This window comes from Scyliorhinus torazame, chromosome 3 (genome assembly GCF_047496885.1).
Source record: "Scyliorhinus torazame isolate Kashiwa2021f chromosome 3, sScyTor2.1, whole genome shotgun sequence".
Taxonomy (NCBI): domain Eukaryota; kingdom Metazoa; phylum Chordata; class Chondrichthyes; order Carcharhiniformes; family Scyliorhinidae; genus Scyliorhinus; species Scyliorhinus torazame.
This window is the reverse complement of record NC_092709.1, coordinates 239,089,288-239,112,488: the sequence shown is the minus strand read 5'-3', so window position 1 is coordinate 239,112,488 and position 23,201 is coordinate 239,089,288. Positions and strand designations below refer to the sequence as shown.

Below are 23,201 nucleotides of genomic sequence, written 5' to 3'. Positions count from 1 at the left end.
AGAGGCTGATGGGACTTCAGTAATGAAGGTTCAGTCTATTATATGGGTTCAGGGGCTGATGGGACTTCAGTACTGAAGGTTCAGTCCAGTATAACTGTTTTTAAATCTGAAGATGGTTCAACTCTATGTGTGAGTGTTTTAAATATATAGTTGATTAAGCTAAAATTGTCTCCTTGGACTGTATTGGCGAAAAACGCAGTTCCGAGGACTAGTTGAGATTGTGGGGAATGCTGCATATTGGTTGAAGCAGAAGTCTCTCAAAGGGTTAACAGCAGCAGGCAAAGTTAAAGACAGACAGTGCTTCTCACTCAGGCCTTGAGATAACAGCACCAGTCTGTAGTGTAATCGGATACCTTTCCTTTGAGTCAGTGAACACCAGCAAAGTTACGTTTTGAATTAATTAAAGGAAACCAGTGGGTTTCTCCACCTCTTTGATAAAAGTTATTATTTTCGAAAGCAATTGATTGAAATTGCCAGAATCTTAAGTTTTACTTACTTGAAATAAGGTTTATCTCATTTTATCTGGAGATTAATAGAAACTTAAAGAAGATCATGGACACCATTTTAAAAAGTGTAAATCTGGAGATGATAGTTGATTTTGCTAATACTTGTGTATGTAAAAGAAAAAAAAACTTGTTAAAAGAAAAATTGTTAAGATAAAGAAATAATTAAGTTATAAATGTTATACACGTTTGTGTTAAGCAAATTGTAAATTTAGTTCTGAGTTGAGATCAGAGCTAAGCTTGCAAGTTGCAGTAATTCAATTTGAATTTTCAAACATTTTTAAGTTTTTTTAAAAAGCGCAAGTAGAGGAAAGACGTGGGTCAAACAAGAGATGAGCTACGTAGTTCAATGGCTGGCCTTGAATTGACAGAAAAAGAAAAATTCAATAATTTGGAAAAGTAAGCATATCACCTAAGTCTCTCCAAACTAAGCAGAAACCACAAGGTTCGGGAACAAAGGAAGCTGAAACAGATTCTTTTGAAGAGAAAGAACTCCCCCTAGTGACAGGGAGAGATGTTGAAGTCCTGGAACAACCAGGGGAAATAGCTAGAGTGCCCCCTGGTGACATTCGGAGACAGTTACCGATTAGGAAGATGCGAAACCCCGTTGCAGTGACTGTGGGAGCGAACCCCACGATAGACGTTTACTTCCCATGGACACCCAGTGAGATGATGGCTATTATGTCTACAATCCCAGATAGAAAAAAAATCTCCTGCTGCCTTCATGGATTCCTTGAGAACTACCATCTCAATTTATCAAGCTGATTTAAGGGACCTCTGGGCCCTAGTCCAGCAGATTTTAACCCCAGCAGAGTACCGCAATTATCTTAACCACCTGAATTATGCTAGTCATGCCGCACTTCAGCAGGCCTATGCGTTAGACGACGATAGAAGGACACAGATCTTGAATGCATTGAATAGCACATTTCAAAGGCCCATAAATCTTTCTGTTATCTTAGACCTAAAACCTAAGAAGACTGAAGAGCCAGAGGAATTTCTGGAGCGTTTTAATGAAATCTACCGGGGGCAGTCAGGCGATTTGCTGTATCAAAATGGTCAGAATTCCCCTCAATATTGTGCTATGTTAATGCATTGCCTACCACCTTCTGTGGTTACTGCTGTGAAATGTAATAACATGAATTGGACAGAGAACGACCCTTCCCAGATGGCAAGGGCAGTCAGATTTTATTGGAAGGAGGGTGTAGGCCAAGAAGGAGGCTCAGTTACAAAGGTTAAGACTGAGTATGTAATGAAAAAGGATGATCTGCGACCCCAACAAGCGGCAGAAATGGTAGTTTACCAGCAGGAGCCCCAATATAGTGACTTTGGGTGGGTGGATCAGCGAAGAGGAGGATACCAAACCCACCCACAGGGACCCTCACCCCCTTTTTATGGCCCACCGAACGAATCAATAGCTCTACAACCGCAGCCCCCTCTGAGGGGCCATTGGTCTACTGGAAGACGAGGACGGGGCAGAAATAGAGGGAGCAATGCATGTTTTAATTGCGGCCGTGTAGATCACTGGCAACAGGAATGCCTCTTTAAAAGACAGGCAGTAGAAGGAGATTATCTGACCCACAGGAGAGGGTACCCACCAAGGGGAGGACAGACGAGATACACTGACTTCTCCCAGGAAAACCCTTTCCCAACACAGGATTGACTAGCTAATTTAGCCACAAGGACTCTCCAATCGGACAGGGAACCTATTATCTCTCTGCAGATAGGAGATCAACATCGCTCATTTGTAATCGACACCGGGGCAGCCATGTCTTCTGTGCAATCAGCACTTAAATTACCATTATCCGACCACACGCAGCAATTCTCAGGGTTCCAAGGGCAGGTGTGTGAGTATCCTATTTCTCAACCTGTGACAGTCACTTACGAGAATAAGTCTGCAGAGCATCAGGTTGTAGTGACTACTGGATTGGACTGTAACTTGTTGGCCCGAGATTTACTGTGTATCTTCCAGCTACAGCTAGAATGCGGAGATGAGGGGGTAACGGTTACATCATGGAGGATGAGACAACAGTGCTATATTTCTATCACCCCCCAGTGGTGGACGTTAGACGTTGAACAGTCACTGCATCACGTTACCCTGGCCTATGACAGAACTGGACGAAACAGGGAGTTGGAGGACAAATACCGGCCATTACTTGAGACCGAATGGCCAGTCAAGGTTACAGCCACAGTCACGGGAAATGAAGGTACAGCCGATTTTGTTACAATATCACCATATTTATGGCCACAGTCAGCTTCGGTAAGCCCTCATATTACACGTCAGGTCCATGACCAGTACCATGCCAGGGATATGGGGCGAATGGTCAGGAGGGCAGTGGATCATTCGGATCCAACAGACTACGCACTTCAAGTCATGCCGGACGGCACTACCATAAAATATTTTGAGGTCCCTGAAACGATTAACACTCGACTGCAGCATCACAGGGGACATGATGTGTTGGAATATGTCAATCCACAGGTCTGGGCGGAATACCCATCACAAGTGGGAAAGACAAATGTTACACCTATTAAGGTGATGATTAAGGATCATGTAAAGCTACCTTCCATTCGGCAATACCCCCTGAAATCTCAAGCTGCTCCATCAATAGATAAATTAATTCAAGAGCTGTTGAAACAGGGTATTTTGGTCCCTTGCCAATCAGAATGTAACACCCCCATACTTGCTGTGCCTAAACCAGCCAAACCAGACCAGTACCGATTAGTACAGGATTTACGTTCAATCAATGCCATCGCATAGCCGTCACATGCTCTCACCCTCCAACAGGATATTACGGTGTATAGCTCCCACTCGGTCATCGCACTACTGAGGCAACTGCAGACTCAGCATCATACCGCAGCTCGTCAGAATAGGTATGAGATATACCTTTTGAACAATCCACGTCTGACATTTAAATACTGTACCACTATCAATCCAGCCTGTTTTCTTAGTGGTCCCCCTGTCCATGAAGACGCACCTGGCCACGACTGTTTAGCCTTGATTCAGGAAACTACCACAATAAGGGGCGATTTGAGTGACATTTCGTCAGAACAACCTGACATGATTATGTGTGGTCAAATATCCCACCGGGGTTTAGTTAATGACCTACTGCAGGCCCTCCTTATGCCCGCGCAGATTTCCGTTATTAAATGCGCTGCCCACACGAATGGTACAACCCCAGTTGACGTTGGTAATGAACGAGCAGATTGTGCAGCGCGAACAGCCGCGCAAATTCAGCAAGTGATGGTGCCTAAGATGTTAAGTCAGACTAAACGATCTACTATAAATATGTCTGCTTCTGACAAGTCAATGCCAACCATCCAAGATGTCATAGGTTTACAGGAGGACGCTCCTGAGAGTGATAAACAAATGTGGAAACGGTTAGGTTGTACATATGATTCTGTTTCCTCTTTATGGACCACGCCAGCACATCAGACTTGTATGTCTGATGTGCTGGCTTTATGGGTCATTGAATGTGTACACTTTGCAACTCATTGTGGGGCTCGAGGGACTAGTGATTTGTTGCTGGACACTTGGTGGCACCCTAAAATGCAGGGGTTGGCCCAAAGTATCAGTAATCGGTGTTTGATTTGTCAGCAATATAACACCGGAAAAGGTATCCCTTGTGGGATGGGGCAAACCCCGTTGCCCAGTGGTCCCTTTGAGACGCTCCAAATGGATTACATTGAGTTGGCAAGGTGTCAATGTTATAAATATGTTTTGGTCATTGTGGATGTGTTCAGCAGATGGGTTGAGGCGTATCCGACTATCGATAATAAAGCTGCTACTGTGGTTAAAGTCTTGATGAGGGAAATCATTCCCCGGTACGGTATACCAGCTCAGTTAAGTTCTGATAATGGGCCTCATTTTATTGGACAAATTAACAAGGAGTTTTGCTCCCAGTTGGGCATACGCCAGCAGTTACACTGTGCTTATAGACCGCAGGCGGTCGGGTTGGTTGAGAGACACAATCAGACCCTCAAAACTAAATTGGCTAAATTAAGAGCAGACACAGGACTGACATGGCTTAAGTTGCTCCCCGTTGCCCTCTTCCAGCTGCGGGTTACACCTGCGGGACCGGCCCGGCTCTCTCCCGCCGAGATTCTTTATGGCAGGCCTCTTAGAACTCCCTGGAGCCTGCAGGTTCCCAGACTGGTTCAGTTTCATCAGATGACTGAAGAGATGACCACCTATGTTCTAGCCCTCACGCAAGTGCTCAAGGAACTCCATGGCCAGGTCCGCGCGGCTCACCAGCCATCGCCCCCAGTACCTAACTCACTTTCAGTCCAGCCCGGTAGTTATGTCATGGTCAAAACTTGGACTAGGAAGGGGTCGGAGCCGCGATGGGACGGGCCCTTCCAAGTTCTCCTTACCACCCCCACAGCAGTTAAAGTGGAGGGGCGAAGTGCTTGGGTCCACCTACATCACTGTAAATTGAGTCCATCTCCACTACTGTAAAAGGTCGGATACTAACCTGCCTCCCTTCTCCAGTGCTATTTTACAGGTGTGGAGCATGATGGAGTGGCTACGCATCGTCTGTATGATATTTGGCCTCACTTCGCTTGGCGTGTTATTGGCGATGGACATGGAAAAGGGGAATATTATGTATCTGTGTAGCCCCAACCAATCTACAAGGTTACATCACCTCTGCAAAGGTGATGTTCTTCGCTGCCCCCATATACGAGGACATGGTATCGACTCATGGAAGGTCATCAAAGTTAAGGAGAATGCAGGAGTCATGAAGCAGTTGCACCGGTCCCGGCGATGGGAAGGGAACATTATATGGACATTGCCTTGTTTTTGGAATACATGTAAATTCGATTTTGGATGTGTTAAGAGTGGTGCAATAAAGGTAATATCAGGCTGTCAGAAGAGCGTAGGAAGAGGCTATGAGGAAGAGAAAGGGACTAGAGAGAGGATGGGGCGTATGAGAAGGGAAGTACAGCTAGAACGTAGGTTACCGGGAGATTAACTAACTTAAGTGTAAGGGCAAACTGAGGAAAACCCGGGTAGTAAACCTTGGGAGCCCTCGGGGCAATAACCAAGGAATTGTCTCAGCTACGGTTGTTTGCAATGCAGAACCGGTATGCTCTTGACTATCTTCTAGCCCGTGAGGGTGGGGTATGCGCCATAGTGCAGGGCAAGTGTATCATGGGAGTTCAGGATAACATCACTAAATTTATGGATCACATACGGGATCACCTGGATAGAATGCAGGATCCTGGCTCTTGGGGTAACTGGGGATTTGGAGGTTGGAAGGACTGGTTGATAAATATGGCCATGTATCTAGTGGTAGCTATCGGCTGCATCTTTGTGGGCCTGGCCATCCTTAAATGTGTGATGGGTAAAATTTAACCAAAAAAAAAAATTTAACTGTTAAAATCCATGAGGGTGAAGCAGATGAAGGGGGGCTAAGACAGGAATTGGAAATGCAGCGACGGATCTTTTTAGATGAGGAACCGTAGCTATGGATTGGATAGTTCGGTTATCATGGAATGATAAAAGGAGGGAATGACGAATGTGATATAAAATAGTTACTTTCGAGATATTAGTTAATGTAATGTAGAAATAAGCCACTTTGATTCTGGCAAGTAGAGACAAAGGATTTTAGACCGCATGGGAAAAAGCAGGAAGAGGTGTGTCTATGAGAGTGATGCTGAATTGATAGGGGCCGGAGAAAGGGATTGGAAGTGAGCCAATCAAAATAGATCAAACAAGTCAGGAGGGACATATGATGACCTATGGGTGTCGAGTATGTGAAACTTGATGCCATTTGAATGTATCAGTACTGATCTCTTTGTCTGGGACATTCACTTAGTTCCCGGGGCTGCAGAAAGCAACATGTTATCTGTATCACTGTGGACTTGCAAGCTGAATAAAATAACTTTTGTTATACTTGCAAATCCATCTCGACTTTTATTGAGGCCAGACTGACGGGTAAAGAAATTTGGGAATCAACACTTTCATACTCCTCTCCTCAACCTGGCAGTGCTCCAAGTGGCCCTCCAACATCAAGAGCCTACCTGATATCCTTAATTGGATAGCAAGCAAGCCTACTGGTTATTAATTGGCCAATCTGGCAAAAATCACATCAGATAACCATTCCTGATATGGTGTGGGGTTGGGACCCACATTTGGGTGGCACGGTAGCATAGTGGTGAGCACAGTTGCTTCACAGCTACAGGGTCCTAGGTTCGATCCCCGACTTGGGTCACTGTCTGTGCGGAGTCTGCACGTTCTCCCCGTATCTGCGTGGGTTTCCTCCGGGTTCTCCGGTTTCCTCCCACAGTCCAAACATGTACAGGTTAGGTGGGTTGGCCATGCTAATTGCCCTTAGCGTCCAAAAAGAGTGGGTGGTGGTATGGGCTTAGGTAGGGTGCTGTTTCCAGGGGCCGGTGCAGAGTCGATGGCCAGAATCGCCTCCTTCAGCACTGTGGATTCTATAACTATGATTCTATGATACGATGGTTCTGGTCCCAAATGACTTCCATTGTTGACCATTAACCCGAGTCCATCTACCAGTTACAGGAATTAGATCCATTGAGATAGGACTGACATATTTCATTAAATAAATGGCAATAAATCATTGAGAACTGATGAAACATATACTTATTTTTCACCAATAAAGACCAAATGAAAGCAATTAAAAAAGTTGAGGGGACAAATACTGAATAATATGAATAATACCTTGTAATACCTAGGGCTGGTTTAGCACAGTAGGGGTTGGTTTAGCACAGTAGGGGCTGGTTTAGCACAGTGGGCTAAATAGTTGGCTTGTAATGCAGAACAAGACCAGCAGCACGGATTCAATTCCCGTACCGGCCTCCCCGAACAGTCGCCGGAATGTGGTGACTAGGGGCTTTTCACAGTAACTTCAATGAAGCCTGCTCGTGACTATAAGCAATTATTATTATTATTGAAATGAGATATTCTGCAACAGAATGCAATGAAATATGGGCCGTTTCAAAGATTTTGTTGATACACAAGTGGAAAACAGAATGATGAATGCACTCATTGTATGTCAGAAATGAGCACTGGATTTTCTATGTTGGTGCTCTTAGGAAGTCAAGTGATACACGTGGATTCATAAGGAAAGTTCTTCTTTATAAAGTACAATGTATAATCTTACTGACAATGTCTTACAAAAGAGCCTCATTTAGGACAAAAAAAATGACAGGTTCAGCCAGAGTTTAATTGCTGCTTTGAGGGATTTTTATTAATCTGCACCTTCCACTTTCCCCCCCCCCCGATAGTCGGAACAGTAGAACAAAAAGTGTTCAATTTCATCAGTATGATTTTCCCCATTTAAAAAAAAAAATAATCCTTTCTCTAGCTCCCCAGTGTGCATCAAGGAAGGGCTCAATAACACATGCACATTGAATTTAGGAGCTACAACAACAGATAATTCCAACCCATCAAATTTGGTTACATTAAAATCCAGCTCTAGAGGTGATGGTGTAGTCAAGGATCCATTGTACCGCTGAAAGGTGGGAAAATGGGGCAGAAAGAGTAATGGCAGGAAGGAAATAGAATGATCATCAGCAGGTTGCAGCAGACAAGACGAGAATGAGGTTTGAAGCTTCCAATCAAAGCTTGATGTTTATAAGCATTATGGTTACACCACTTCAGAGTTACCCCACCATGAAGGAAGATGAATGGAGCAATGCTGACAGCTGGGTGTGTGTGTGTGGAAGCTGTCAATCACAGCCTAGTAAAATCAATATCAAAGCAAAATTAATGAATGGCTTGCAGATCAAAGATCTGAGGGGGTTTAAACCCAGCTCACTGGTTTTCACTTTCCAGGAATTGACAGGTGCTGCTTCCTGTGTCTGAACCAGCAGGTGTATTGCACAGTGAGTGTTAAAGCAGTGATTTGTTTCACTGCCTCTGGCTGGACTGCTCTCTGCTTCCTGACTTAGAACCCCTACAGTGAAAAGGGAGGCCCATCAAGTCTGCACCGATCCTACGTACCGAGGCCCACCTAATCCTTGGACACTAAGGGGCAATTTAGCATGGCCAATCCATCTAACTTGCACATTTTTGGCCGGTGGGAAGAAACTGGAGCACCTGGAGGAAATGTACGCAGACCCGGGGAGAATGTACAAACTCCAGACAGTCACCCAATGTAGTAATTGAACCCAGGTCCCTGGTGCTGTGAGGTAGCAGTGATGCCTACTGTGCCACCATGCCATCCTGGGGGGGGGGTTCCTGACAGGGATCTCGCTTCTGAGCAGTCTGTGGGGTGTCTCTATGTTTAGGGGTCTCTGGTGGGGGTGGTGTTGGAGAGGTGGCGGTGGGTCTGATGCAGGTGGGCTGGACAGGTCTTGTGGAGAGGGGGGGGTGTGGGGGTGTCCTTCAGGTGGATTTTGGGGCCAATTCCCTTAAACGTTGCCCCCTTGGCCCACCGTGTCAGGCCCAGTGGTAATTCTCGCCACATGATTTCCGGCCGAGAGGACCAGAGAATCAGGCGGACCCGGAGAATATGGTGCCCAGCCCGTTAAATGGATACAAATGGATCTTAATGATCATTCGCATCCTCCCGCTGGCGCGATGCATGAACCTCAATCCCGACGCCAGCGGGGAGTTGGTGCATCAGAAACGGATCGCGCCTTGATCACGACTCTGGATTCTCTGCCGCACTGGGAACTCTGCTACCAAGGTGCATGGCGGAGAATTCTGCCCAAAGGTTAATGTGGGTTACGTACGGTACTATCCTTGCAGTGATTTAAGAAAGCATGTGATCCAGACGCAGGTATCACTGTGGTGTTGAACAGCGATGTGTGTAAACTCGCTTGTACCCTTTACTGTACACGTGTTGGCAGTAGGCGAGTAACATGGGTGAGTGCCCAGGGCGCAGTGGTCAACAGCAAGCAGAGGCTGGCTGCAGCAGTGGAGTAGAGCCACCTCTTGTGCAGTGCAAAGTGGGCTAGTTCTCTTAACTGGGAGAGGAGTGTGCACGGAGGAATGCTAAGAGTGGCAGGTAGATCACCAGGAAGATCCACAAGGCCAGTGGTGGACACTAAGTTCAAGTCTAGTTCAAGTCAGCAAAGCTTTTTTTTGAATATTTAAGTACTACAAACGTTTTGGACTAGATTTTCCGGAAAGATTCCAGAGTGTGGTAGCGAGTGAGCTCCCCGGCGCTCGGCCCAGCGAGGCTGGCAACACTATTAAAGGGTCCACATAACGAGGCTCCAGGGGCTTCTTGCCACAAATGAAGGCTCGCCAGCTGATTCGCCGGCACCGCACTGACCAGCCCCCCACGGTAGCACAGTGGTTAGCACTGCTGCCTCACAGCGCCAGGGACATAGGATCGATTCCAACCTTGGGCAACTGTTTCTGTGGAGTTTGCACATTTTCCCCGTGTCTGCGTGGGTTTCCTCCGGGTGCTCCAGTTTCCTCCCACAGTCCAAGAAAAAAATGTGCAACTTACATGAATTGAACATGCTAAATTGCACATTAGGATAGGGTTGCAGGAATAGGGGGCGGGATTCTCCCAGCCCTGGGCCTGGCCGGAGAATACCCGGGTAGAGCGGCCCGCGACCGGCTCCGCGGCAAACACTCCGGCGCCGATTCTCCCTTCCGCGTGCCGGCGTCGGGGCGGCGTGGCCCGGTCGCGGGCCGCTCTACGCAGCCGGTCCGCCGATTCTCGGCCCGGGATGAGCCACACCTGCGTGCAAGGGTCAGGTGGCGGCCTGTGGGGGGGGGGGGCACCGACCCCGAGGTGGGCCTCCGATGCGGCCTGGCCCACGATCGGGGCCCACCGATCGACGGGCCGGCCACTATGGCCCCCGGCCTCTTTTCCTACGCGCCGGCCCCTGTACTCCTGCGCCATGTTACGTCGGGGCTAGGGCGTTAAAGAAGGCCACCGCGCATGCGCGGATCCCGCGGTGCACAGTTCGCGCCGGGGGAGCGGCGTGGACCGCTCCAGCGCCATGCTGGCCCTACTCCTGGAAGTGGCCCGTTCACGCCGGCATAAAACGCGACGGCGTTTACGACGGCGTGGACACTCTGCCGCGGGATGGGAGAATCCCGCCCAGGACGAGGTGTTGGGCCTAGGTTGTGTGGTTGCTCAAAACGGTCAGTGCATGGGCTGAATGGCCTCCTCCTGCACTGTAGGGATTGAACAAGGTCGAGCAGCACTTCAGCAGCACTTGCTCAGCCAACCCCAGCCAGCTCGCAACAATGGCGCTCAGGAGACCTGCCCCATGATTCGGGGACACTGACCTGGGGAGGCCCCTAGACGTCGTGGAGGCCAGGAGAGATGCCCTGTTCAACTAAGTGTCCCAAAGGCTCAGCCACAGGGCAGCCAGTGCTGCCTCTGACGAGGTAATGGCGGCTGTGAGCGCCATGAGTGTGACCAGGGGGATGGGCTGGCCTTCATTGCTAGAAAAAGGTCAACGATCTACACTGGTCAGCACAAGTGAGTGGGCACCAATGCTCCCCCCACCCCCCGCCAACTCCCACGCGAGCATCCACCCCCCCCCCCAACACTCCAGGTGATCCCCAACCCTCCCTCCACACCCCTCATTCACCTTCCCCTCTCCCTTCAACCGCCCCCAACCCTTCCTTCACACCCCCGCCCCCATCCCACAACTGTGAACCACATGTGTGGCTAATGATGTCCTCTCTGTGTCTCCTCAGGAAAATGACTCCCACAAGCGCCAGGAGAGGGCCCAGACTGGCGGTGGTGTGCCGGACATAAGAATCCTCAGGTCCTTCGAGAAGAAGGCCCTGAAGATGACTGGCGTGGCCGAGGACAGAGCGGTCACCAACGCGGAGGCTGGTGGAATCCGCTGAGGTGAGAAAACCCCAGGCTCCATCCGGAGCACCTATCAAACATGAGTTTTTATTGGCCAGCCAATCCTGGGTGGCCCCCTCTCCAGCATCCCATGAGACCACCTTGGGGGGGCATCTTTGAGGAAGACACGGTCGAGGCGTCACAGCTGTCATCCCCACTCTCCATTGCGCAGATACACGTAACTCGATGGGTAATGTTAGTGGACAGGCTTTGGGGGCACAATCTGGTGAGCGCCACACAGCTGCTGATGTACATCAGATGGAGGCAGGAACCCCCAGGCAAGACAGCAGTCGGAGGTCTGCTGGATCCCAGGACCCAGCTGGTCCCAGCCTGATGCGGAGCCTATGGAAGAGCTACTCCAGGAGCTGATGGAGACCATAGGGAGCGGTCAGGACATTCAGAGGGAGATGTCAGCAAAACTCCAGCAGATCCATGGCCGAGTGGAGGAGTCCCAGAGGCTATGGCTGCAACAGATGGCAACGGTGATGCGTGGCATTGAAGCCAACAATGCGAGGGTGGCGACCGCAGTGGACAGCCTGGTGCACAATGACTGCACCATTAGTGAAGGTATCCAAGGCATTGCGCAGTCTGTGACAGCCATGGCTGAGGGCCTTTGTAGAATGTCTGACTCGATGGGGGATTTGACCCAGTATCAGTCTGACCTTGAAGAGGTGCTGTGGAACATGTCCCATTCTCAGATGGGAATGAGGTGCTGCGGAGCTTGTGCCAGTCACAGGTCGGTGAGTGGGGAATTGTTAAACACAATAGACACCCTTGTGCACAACCATTATGCCACCTCTGTCACTTTTGTCTGCAATGTGGGCTGATCTCCAAACCCTTGACCCATCTCTCCAGGCATACCCCCTCTCTTCCCCGTGGCGCTCACCCACCCTCCAGCCGTGGACATGTCCCCGGAGTTGTGTTCCATCCCCTGGGTGTTCGGATGTTGGCTGCTGTGTGTGTGGTGTTGTCTCCAGCAGTGTTCAAGCACAGTGTCCAGGCATCACGGTTTGATTGGGATGCTAGGCAATGACTCCCACATGTTACATTGCCCAAGCACCCACGGGAATCCACTTGGGATGTGTGAAGTGCTCACTTAACCACAACTGACAAATCCCTATTAGCAATAGCCTTCAGCCGCACGGCCAGAGGCCTCGGTAGTTGGTGGGGGTTATTGGTGGCCGGTGGGGCAGACGGGCAGGGACAAGGATTGCCACCGGAAAGCGTACACACGATCCAGGGGTTGGCATGGTGGTGTCACGTGTGGTTGCCCCCCGCCCCCCCCCCCCCCCCGCCCTCCAGCACCTCCCCCCCCACCCTCCCATTGCAGCCCACCCCTCGGAGGGTCCACCACCCCCAGTTGAGTGTTCCCCACCCCCGCCGAGCACTGGGGTGGCAAGCCCAGCACCCCCGGGCTCTTTGCCTGCGACCAAAGATGACCACTCACCTCCTCGGCTCCTCGCAGAAGCCCTTCCACCAGGTTCACGTTTTTCAAAAGGAGTACTAATCGGCGCCAGCGTAAGCACTTGCTGGGGAGGCCGCTCAATGACATGAGGCCGTTGGATATGGGATGGCTCCCGTTATTTGTATAGAAATAGTGCTTGAGTGGTGATAATTGGTTTTTCACGACACTATGACGAGATCCCGATTTAGCCTACGGGAGCGGGCCAGTTGCATCGCAAACTGTTTGGCGCCTAGCGAGGTCCTAGTTTTCGGTCTCTCCCGCTATTCATGGCCTAGTTTCGCTCCAGTGAGAGCCCAACAAGGCAGGAGAATTGCGCCCATTCTCCTTAAATGCAGCACTTTCATATCGTAATCATCATATTTTATTAGAATTTGGATTGGAGATGTCTAACCCATTTGAAAAGGGGTCATCGCATGTCTATAGTGCAGAAGGAGGACATTCGGCCCATCGAGTCTGCGCTGACCCTCCAAAAGAGCACCCTACCTCGGCCCACGCCCCCACCTCACCGTAACCTCTCCTAATCTTTTGGACACTAAGGACAATTTAGCATAGTCAATCCACCTAAGCTTCACGTCTTTGCACAGTGGGAGGAAACTAAAGTACCTGGAGGAATTCCATGATCACACGACTGGAACTGAACCCAGGTCCCCGGTGCTGTGAGACAGCAGTGCTAACCACTGTGCCACCCAAAAGTCAAAATGCCCCTTCAACCAAACGCTCGAGAACCACTAATTTATCATTAGTATTCATGCTGCACGACAGGGAGATGAAATTATAAAGAATAAGGTTTAAAAGATTTATTTTGATAAATTAAATAAATGAAGCACATCAAAACCTCAGATAAGCGACTGGAGAGCGTTGAAACAGGATTTTCTTCTTCTTTTAACAGATAGGTATCAGAGACTCCAAATCATCCAAAATAGTTGTTACACTTCTGTTTTTAATGGTATCTATAGAGTTTTTCATTAACAAGCACATTATCACAGTTACCTATATCTACCAATCACCGTTTCTTTAAAAAAAAGTAATACTCAACATTGAGCTATATCGGCCAAATCATGTGCGCAATCTTGAGGGACCCCACGACAGCAGCAAATCAACTTCAGTACTGGGCACCAACTTAAGGGTCACTCAAATGTTCTTCATTTACCATTTAACTCTTAACTAGCTTGTCTTCCGATGGCCACATTTGAGAGTAGATGTGAAACCAGCATTCCATTTAATCCACTGGTTCCCCACCCAACGAGGTAGATTAAAATTGTCCCCAATGTGTCTGGCAGCTGTTTGGTAATTTTAAAAATCCAGCTTTGATATCTCGCTACAAATGTACACACCACAGCTAATTGTTGGTTTCCACAGATACTGTACTCTCAGAATCTCCTAAATGATCCTTATATTAAAAAGGCAGAACAAAAGCCATAATTTCTTCCGTTAACTACTGGGTAGGCTTTGAATTATTAAGTATAACATAACACAGCTGCTTGCTTCACATAGCAGTTATCACTTTTAATAATAATATGGAGGCAGTCTGGGTTTGGTTTAATCGTTTTTTTCCCCTGGCTCTTTACATCTCTATGACATTATATAATACAATGTATTATATCACAGTACAAAAGCAAATTTTAACACTGATTTCAGACTAGAACTTTAGCACTACTGCAACAGTGAAGTAGTTGTAAAAAGTTAGAATCAAGACTCAGCCAGATTCTGGAAATAAATGATGGTGGAAACTTCTTGCGGGTAAAATGCAGCTCCAAAGAGGTATCAGCTGAGGTTTAATAAAGTGCTTATGTTGTTCTTTACGCATCTTGGACACTTAAGCTGTCAGAAATTATATTCAATATGTCATAACATCCCCCTCCTTTCTTCGCACCATTTATGATCACAACTTCATTCATCTGGGCCCTAGCCTCTTGGATTGCCTCCCTAAACCTCTGTCTCTCCATATTTCTCTTTCCCCCTTCAAAGACATTTCTTAAAACCTACCTCTGTAACCAAGCTTTTAATTGTCTCTTCTAATATCTCCTCCTTTGGCTCAGTCAATGCTCGTCTGATTACACCCCTATGTAGAACATTTTCCAACATTGAAAGCAAGCATTTAAATGCTTGTTGTTGGTGGAATTAATTGTCATCTTCAACAAACAAGGTCGCTTCCTTTAAGAATGTCTTAGTGCTTTTAGTTTGTAATAAAATCACATTTGACGTTTCTACAGAAGACAAAATTCTTTAGCAGGATACATTTTTAAAATAAATGCTCCAACAAAATCACGGGTGCAAATTAAACATGCTGGGACAGTGCTGGTGGCTCTCAATGAGAGGGTGGGGGGAGGGGAGGAGTGCAGACTGATACCCGACAGCTGTTCTGCCCAGTTAAGACCCATGGTGTTGTGAACTCCGTGGACAAGTCACACCAAGAGAATGGTAGAACTGCTGGGAGTGTCAGACTGGTATCAGCCTGCTGCACTGAGACAGCCAACAGGGCATTTGTCTGTTTAATGCTCTGTTTCATTCTGCAATTATCCAGTCATTCATCTCCCGGCTCTGCGAAGCTTGCTGCCAACAAACACTGACCATCTATCGAAGGGCCAAATGACCTACTCCTGCTCCTATTTTTTTTATGTTCTACGTTCAAAGCAATTGAGTTTTTGTGAAATGCAAAAATGTTTGAGTCGCATGTGCGACACTAACACAAGTCTTTATCATACTCAGTTATTTAATTAAAATTGTAACTCTTGTATTTTCCATCTAGTCAGTTTGAAAGAGAAGAGTGTGCATTTATATAGTGCTTCTTCATTCATTCATGGGCTGTGAACGTCGCTGGCTAGGCCAGCATTTATTGTCCATCCCTAATTGCTCGAGAAGGTGGTGGCGAGTTGCCTTCTTGAACTGCTGCAGTCCGTAAGGTGTAGTTACACCCACTGTGCTGTTAGGGAGGATTTTGACCCAGTGACCGTGAAGGAAAAGTGATATATTTCCAAGTTAGGATGGTGAGTGGCTTGGAGGGAAACTTCCAAGTGGTGGTGTTCCCATGTATCTGCTGTCCTTGTCCTTCTACATGAAAGCAGTCATTGCTTTGGAAGGTGTCGTCTCAGGAACCTTGGTGAATTAATTTAACAACCTCAAGACTAAACCAAAGCACTTTATAGCCAATGGAATGCTTTAGGAAGCCTGGTGACTACTGTAGGGAGTCAACATGGCAAATTTTGCACTCACATGCATTTAGCGGGTATTAGAACATTGCTATACTGACATTGTGCAGATCAGTCAGGAGGCTAATGCTGAAAAATTGAATGCAGTATTAATCACTATCTCATACAAGATATTGATACATTGGAAAATATTCAGAACAAAGTGACCAAAATGATTCCAGGCTTCTACATGCACATCTTTAAAACCAATCAAGACAATAGATAAGTTTAGTTAATTTAACTCCTTCGATGAGCGTAATACTAAATGCCACATGTGACCAGCCAAGTTAGATTCAGGGATCGATTAAAACAATTTTAAGAAGCTGAATGCATACCCTTAAAAGAAAGGGGATTGAAGGTTATAGGGGTATTTAAAACACAGCTTGTTTTTTTTTATCTGGGAAGGCACAATAACGAACTTGGTACTTCTCCAAATTAGCAAACCAAAATAAAGATACATGAATGTAGTAGGCAAGTTGCACTGAACAACTTTTTACCACTCAGCATTTTATGATCTCTGAGAAATGAAGAAAGCAGTCATGTGACAGTCATCACCCTCTCTTTCTCACCTCTAAAAAGTGCTGGTATTGCTATGGAATGACTTCACAGGCACCAATAGCCTCCTGATGCCTTGGCCAAATGGCCAATTTGCATATGAGCTTGAGCAATGAATAGTGACAGTTGGTCAACTGCAGAGGGCATCTCAACATAGCAAGATAGTGTCTTCTCCTGATGTCCACAGATACACATATTCCACCAGGAGCTCACTGACTAGCAATCCAGAGCAGAACTCTGCCTCTTGGCCTAGGAACACAGAATCATAAAAAGTTTATGACACAAGCTTGGCCGATCGTGTCTGTGCCAGCTGAAAACAAGCCACCCAGCCAAATCCCACTTTCTAGCATGTGGGCTGTAGCCCTCAGGTTACAGTGCTTGAGGTCCATATGCAGACACTTTTTAAATGAAGCGAGGGTTTCTGCCTCTACCACTTTTTCAGGCAGTGAGTTCCAGACCACCTGAACCTGCTGGGTGAAAACATTTTTCCTCATTCCCCTCTAATCTTTCTACCAATCACTTTACGTCTATGCCCCCTTAGCTCTGACCTCTTTCTCAGGTAATTAAGCCCTTCCTATCAACTCTATCCATGCCCCTCACAATTTTGTACATCACAATCAAATTTCCCCTCAGCCTCCTTTGTTCCAAGAGGAATAACCCAATCCAACCCAATAATTCTATCCAATCTTTCCTCAGAGCTGCAATTTTCCAGTCCTGGCAACATTCTCGTGAATCTCCTCTATCCTTATTAATGTAACTACACCCTTTCTGTAATGAAACTGCATGCAGTACAGTACTCAAGTTGTGGCCTTTATATAATTCCAGCATTACCTCTCTGCTCTTATATGCTTCAGCTAATAAACTAAAGGATTCCATATATCTTCACCACCTTATTGTCTTGCTACCTACAGCGATCTGTGGATAGTCATTCCAGGGTCACTCACCTCCTCTAACTCCCATTTATTGTGGAACTCTTTGTCTTGGTTGTATGTCCCCAAAAGTATCACCTCGCATTTCTCTGGGTTGAATTCCTTTTTCCACTTTTCTGCTACCTGACAAGTCCATTAATATCTTGCTGCAGTCTACAGCAATCCTCCTCGCTATCTACTGTGTGGCCAATTTTTATATAATCTGCAAATTTTGTGATCATCCCCGCTGCATGTGGCCAGCTGCAGCAACTGCTGTCCTAGCTGAGTTTCAGCTACTTTCAAATAGGTTCCAATCTACTCCAAACCAAATACAAGATAATCGGATTTCCAGAGAGTACTAAAATAGAGTTGTTGTACTTTTATTGGGGGGGGGGGGGGGGGGGGAAAGAGAGAGAGAGAGAGAGAGACAGCAGACATAGGATATGGCTAAAGATCTACTTACATATTTTGATCATTTCTGCAAATTGGCAAAGAAATTATAAATTTAATTTAATATGGACCAATGTGAATCATCACACAACCATGCACAACATGAGGACAAATTGAACAAAACTGGCACAAGGATGGCATGGTGGCGCAGTGGTTAGCACTGCTGCCTCACAGCGCCAGGGACCCGGGTTCAATTTCAACCTTGGGCCACTATCTGTGTGGAGTTTGTACGTTCTTCCCGTGTCGGCGTGGGTTTCCTCCGGGTGTTCTGGTTTCCTCCCACAGTCTAAAGATGTGCAGGTTAGATGGATTGGCCATGCTAAATTGCCCCTTAATGTCCAATAAGTTAGGTGAGGTTACAGAGATATGTTAGGGGCATGGGCCAAGGTAGGATGCTCTTCTAGAGGGTTGGTGCAGACTCGATGGGCTGAATGACCTCCTTCTGCACTATAGGGCTTCTAGGAGTTAGACAGAGGAAGCATCTGGAGCAACAGTGTCTACACAATGTGGTGAGGCAACATAAAAAAAAGAGTTCACAAAATGTGGGACAGCACAACATTATGCTGAAGCTGTAAAACAGCTGATCAAACGACACAGAGAACGAGTGTGCAGTTCTGTTCACCACACCACATGTGACTTGAAGAGAGTGATTCCACATGAAAAGTGTATGTACAGTGATGAAAAGTTTTAAAAGGTTCAATTTTACTGCATATTGTTTAAAAATGTAAATTACTAAAAATGGCTCAGGTTGGGCAAACCTTACTTCACAAAAAAGATAAAATAGACCATTGGTCACAAGCATAAACTCGTAAAAAATAAACTTGCACAAACGGGATAAGTTCAAAGCTGGATAAGTTCCATGCTAGAATTAGGGTACGAGAGAGATGAGATTCAGTGGGCTTTACTTGTACAAAAAACTGTTTCAAACAGATCAGCATTATCTCAGATCTCATATTCATTGTCTATTTTCATTCAAGCTTTACTAGAATTGTGGAGCACAGCGTCCCTCGGAGAGCTTCATCACAGCGGCGTACAGTCAGATGAAGTCAAAACATGTCCCCTTTCTGTGGCACTAGCTGCTGTATAGCAAGTTTTAATATTTAGTGTAAATGTTGCAAATGGAAGTTTTGGCTCGGTGAATGGGCGAGTGAATTAATGATTGTATGACATCAAGTCAACTACACCGCCTTCATCTACACACCTAGTCACCTCCTCGGAAAATCCAATCAAATTTGTAAGACATGATTTCAGCCGAATGCTAAATCAAGCAGGCTGCTTTGTCCTGGATGGTGTTAAGCTGGAGTGTTGTTGGAGCTGCACTCATCCAGGCAAGGGAGAGTATTCCATCACACTCCTGACTTGTGCCTTGTAGATGGTGGACAGGCTTTGGCAAGACAGGAGATGAGTTACTCGCCGCAGGATTCCGAACCTCAGATGCTCTTGTAGCCACAATATTAACATGGCTAGTCCAGTTTAGTTTCTGATCAATGGTAACCGTGAGGGTGTTGACAGTGAGGGGTTTAGCAATGGCAATGCCATTGAATGTCATGGGGTGATGGTTTGATTCTCTCTTATTGGAGATAATCATTGCCTGCCACTTGTGTGGTGCGGATGTTACTTGCCACTTCAGGCAGTGCTGCATTTGGACATAGATTGCTTCATTATCTGACGAGTCGCAAATGGTACTGGACATTGTGCAGCGAAGCAATTCCTGGGTAAGTCCCACATAAGTCAGCCAATCAGGACTTCAACAGAGTCCCAACACACATATTTGTTCCCATGTCCGATCTCTGATGATCCAGAGACCGGAAGACTTGGGCCACAGACTTCAACTCAATCTGTGGATGCTAATAAATTGCATTGTGGAACTGATATTGTAAAAGTAAATGTACCATATGTTTCAGAAAAAAACCAGTTGGGAGTTGATGGTAAATGATGATTATTCACACAATTATTGCCACTTCTTTTTGCAAGAGTGCATTTGTTTATTTTTTTCTGGATACAAGGGAAAATGAATTTGTAGCCCTTGGTGCGTTAATCCGGTATTTTTCATCGCTAAGTCTTTTCACTGTGGAGCTTAACCTACTAATATTTTCTTAACTGGGATTTTCCTGTTGTCTTCGCTGCATTTTTCTGATGCTAGTATACCCTCTTTTGACAAAGAGGGTATACTAGTCATCCCTTGTGTGACTTAATGTTGAACCTTGCTTCTAACACTCCTGTGACGTGGTATAAGTCCTCTTATTAAGTCAAAATAATACACTGTACTCCAAGATAGGTTGGACCACACAAAGACCACCATAATATAATAATAATCTTTATTGTCACAAGTAGGCTTACAATAACACTACAATAAAGTTACTGTGAAAATCCCCTAGTCACCACATTCCGGCACCTGTTCGGGTATACAGAGGGAGAATTCAGAATCGCCAAATTACCTAACAGCACGTCTTTCAGGACTTGTGGGAGTAAACCGGAGCACCCAGAGGAAACCCACCCAGACACAGGGAAAACGTGCAGACTCCACAGACAGTGACCCAAGCCAGGAATCGAACCTGCGACCCTGGAGCCGCAAAGCAACAATACCTCGAACACCTTCTGCTTCTGATCCTGCCTTAGCCTCCTGTGAAGTGCCTTGGAACGTTTGCTTATGTTCAAGAAACTGTATGAATAGGTTGTTGTTATCCACGACAAACTCTCATCTAAGACTGTGACCTCCAGACTCGGCCTTTTGGATGCCCTTGTCGATGACCTCTAATCCTCTGCTCGTTATAAATATTAAATAATCTAAAACTCTACTTCAGCTACCAGCCTGCACCCAGATTCATCTTTTCAATCCATGTTGAAGTACACTGCCTCCCTTCATGGCTTTGACCGTCAACATCTCTACAACCTCCTGCAGCCCCACCAGCCCCAAATTCTTTCTCTGATGCTAGTCTCTTGTGCATTCCTCTTCGGCCCACCATTGGCTGAAATTACCCCCATTGAAGCTACATACTCTTCCCTAAATCCCTCCTTAAAACCTGCCCCTTTAACAAACGCTTTGTTCAACCCCTCCTAATATCTCTTTTGATTGATGCCCATTTTTGCTGATTATATCGCAGAATAATCACTTCAATAGGCATTATACAAATGCAAGTTTTTGCTACGATATTCATTCTCTACCTTTTCCATCTTGAAAATGTTAAGGATCCAACAACATCCTCAAGTCTGCCAGACTTGCATCACCATAAACAAAGACTGGTACCGTAATGTATAGCAATACCCATAAATGGCTGATCTATCCAAACTTTATCAGATGATGTCTAGACATAATAGTTTATATTCCAACAAAATTACCAAAAAATCAAAGAGAAAATCAAAGCTTAAGTTTTTTTCTTACTGGAATGTAAACAACCTGAAACATGTTTAGGCAAGACACATGCTCCTTGAGTTTACAGGCAATAAAGTACAGTTTTACTTGAAATTTGTGATTAAGTAGGCAGGAGTGGTAAGAGCATAAGAACACAAGAATTAGGTGCAGGAATAGGCCATTTGGCTCCTTGAGCCTGGTCCTCTATTCGATAAGGTCAAGCCTGATCTGATTATGGCCTCAGCTCCACTGTCCTGCCTACCCCCCACCCCCATAACCCTCGACTCTCTTGCTGATCAAAAAATCTATCGAACACAGCTTTGAAAATATTCCACGACACTGCCTCCACTACTCCCCAAGGAAGAGAATTCCACAGATTAATGACCCTTGGAGAGAAAAAAATATGTAACCCTTCAAATAGTTAGTGCAGCCTTTCAGCATAAAATAATGTGCTTTATGATCTGATCAACATTACAACCATAGTTTATAAATTCTAAATGCCATACTCTCAACATTTTGAGAACAATTCCAGTGTTTGATGTTACCATCAGTAGTTTTCAGAAAGGAGTGGTGTACAGATTGAGTAAGTCTGTAAGACACTGCGATGGACAGATCCTGGACCAATGCTAATAGAGGTTCAGTAGAAACACCTCAATTCATCTATATTAATCTAATCTCTCTATTTGGTGCAATCTACTTCATCATTGTATAGTTTTAGAGATATTTTTCAAAATGCACTGCAGGTCACAGCTCTATTTTCTTGCATTTTTGTTCAGCTCGATTATATTTTTCATTGTTGAACAGCAGCCAAATCAATAGAATACAGGATCAAAGAAAGTGGAGACTAAACTGCAAAGCACCCTGATCAGAACACATTTCAAGTGTTGTGTCGAGTCCTGTTGACCTTGCTGAGACACAAGTGAAGCACTTGGTACACATTTCAGGGAAGATTTACAAGACTGATCTCTAGTGCCATAGATCTGAGTTACGAAGTACATTGGAATACAATAATACAAGATAGTTAGGGGATAGAAAATATAAATCGGAGCATCATTAATTAAATAATAGGTTTTTTTATTCGTCCATGGGATGTGGGAGTCACTGGCTGGGTCAGCACTTATTGCCCATCCCTGAGGGCATTTAAGGGTCAATCACATTGCTGTGGATCTGGAGTCAAATGTAGGCCAGACCAGGTAAGGCAGACAGATTTCCTTCCCGAAAGGACATTAGTGAACGTGATGGGTTTTTACGACAATCGACAAGGGGTTTATGGTTACCCTATAGGCTTTTAATTCCAGATTTGTATTGATTTCACCATCTGCGGGATTTGAATCCGGGTCCCCAGAACAAGACTCTGGGGGCGTCATTCTCCGACCCCCCGCCGGGTTGGAGAATCGCCGGGGGCTGCCGTGAATCCCGCCCCCGCCGGTTGCCGAAGTCTCCGGCACCGGATACTCGGCGGGGGCGGGAATCGGGCCGCGCCGGTTGGCAGGCACCCCCACTCGATTCTCCGGCCCGGATGGGCCGAAGTCCCGCCGATAAATTGCCTGTCCCGCCGGTGTGGATTAAACCACCTTTTGAACGGCGGGACAAGGTGGCGTGGGCGGGCTCCGGGGTCCTGGGGGGGGGCGCGGGGCGATCTGGCCCCGGGGGGTGCCCCCACGGTGGCCTGGCCCGCGATCGGGGCCCACAGTTTCCACCATGGCGGAGGTGGAAGAGACTCCCTCCACTGCGCATGCGTGGGAAACTGTCAGCGGTCGCTGACGCTCCCGCGCATGCGCCGCCCGGGGATGTCATTTCCGCGCCAGCTGGCGGGGCAACAAAGGCCGTTTCCGCCAGCTGGCGGGGCGGAAATTCCTCCGGCGTCGGCCTAGCCCCTCAATGTTGGGGCTCGGCCCCCAAAGATGCGGAGCATTCCGCACCTTTGGGGCGGCGCGATGCCCGTCTGATTGGCGCCGTTTTGGGCGCCAGTCGGCGGACATCGCGC

The 23,201-nt window shown here is 46.7% G+C and overlaps 1 protein-coding gene across 2 annotated transcripts in view; it reads right to left on the bottom strand.

Annotated features, from left to right (window-relative positions):
* The window catches only part of LOC140409020 (chondroitin sulfate proteoglycan 4-like), a 192,539-nt gene that overhangs the window by 157,556 nt on the left and 11,782 nt on the right, over nucleotides 1-23,201 (bottom strand). The gene's annotated exons all lie outside the window — the stretch shown is intronic.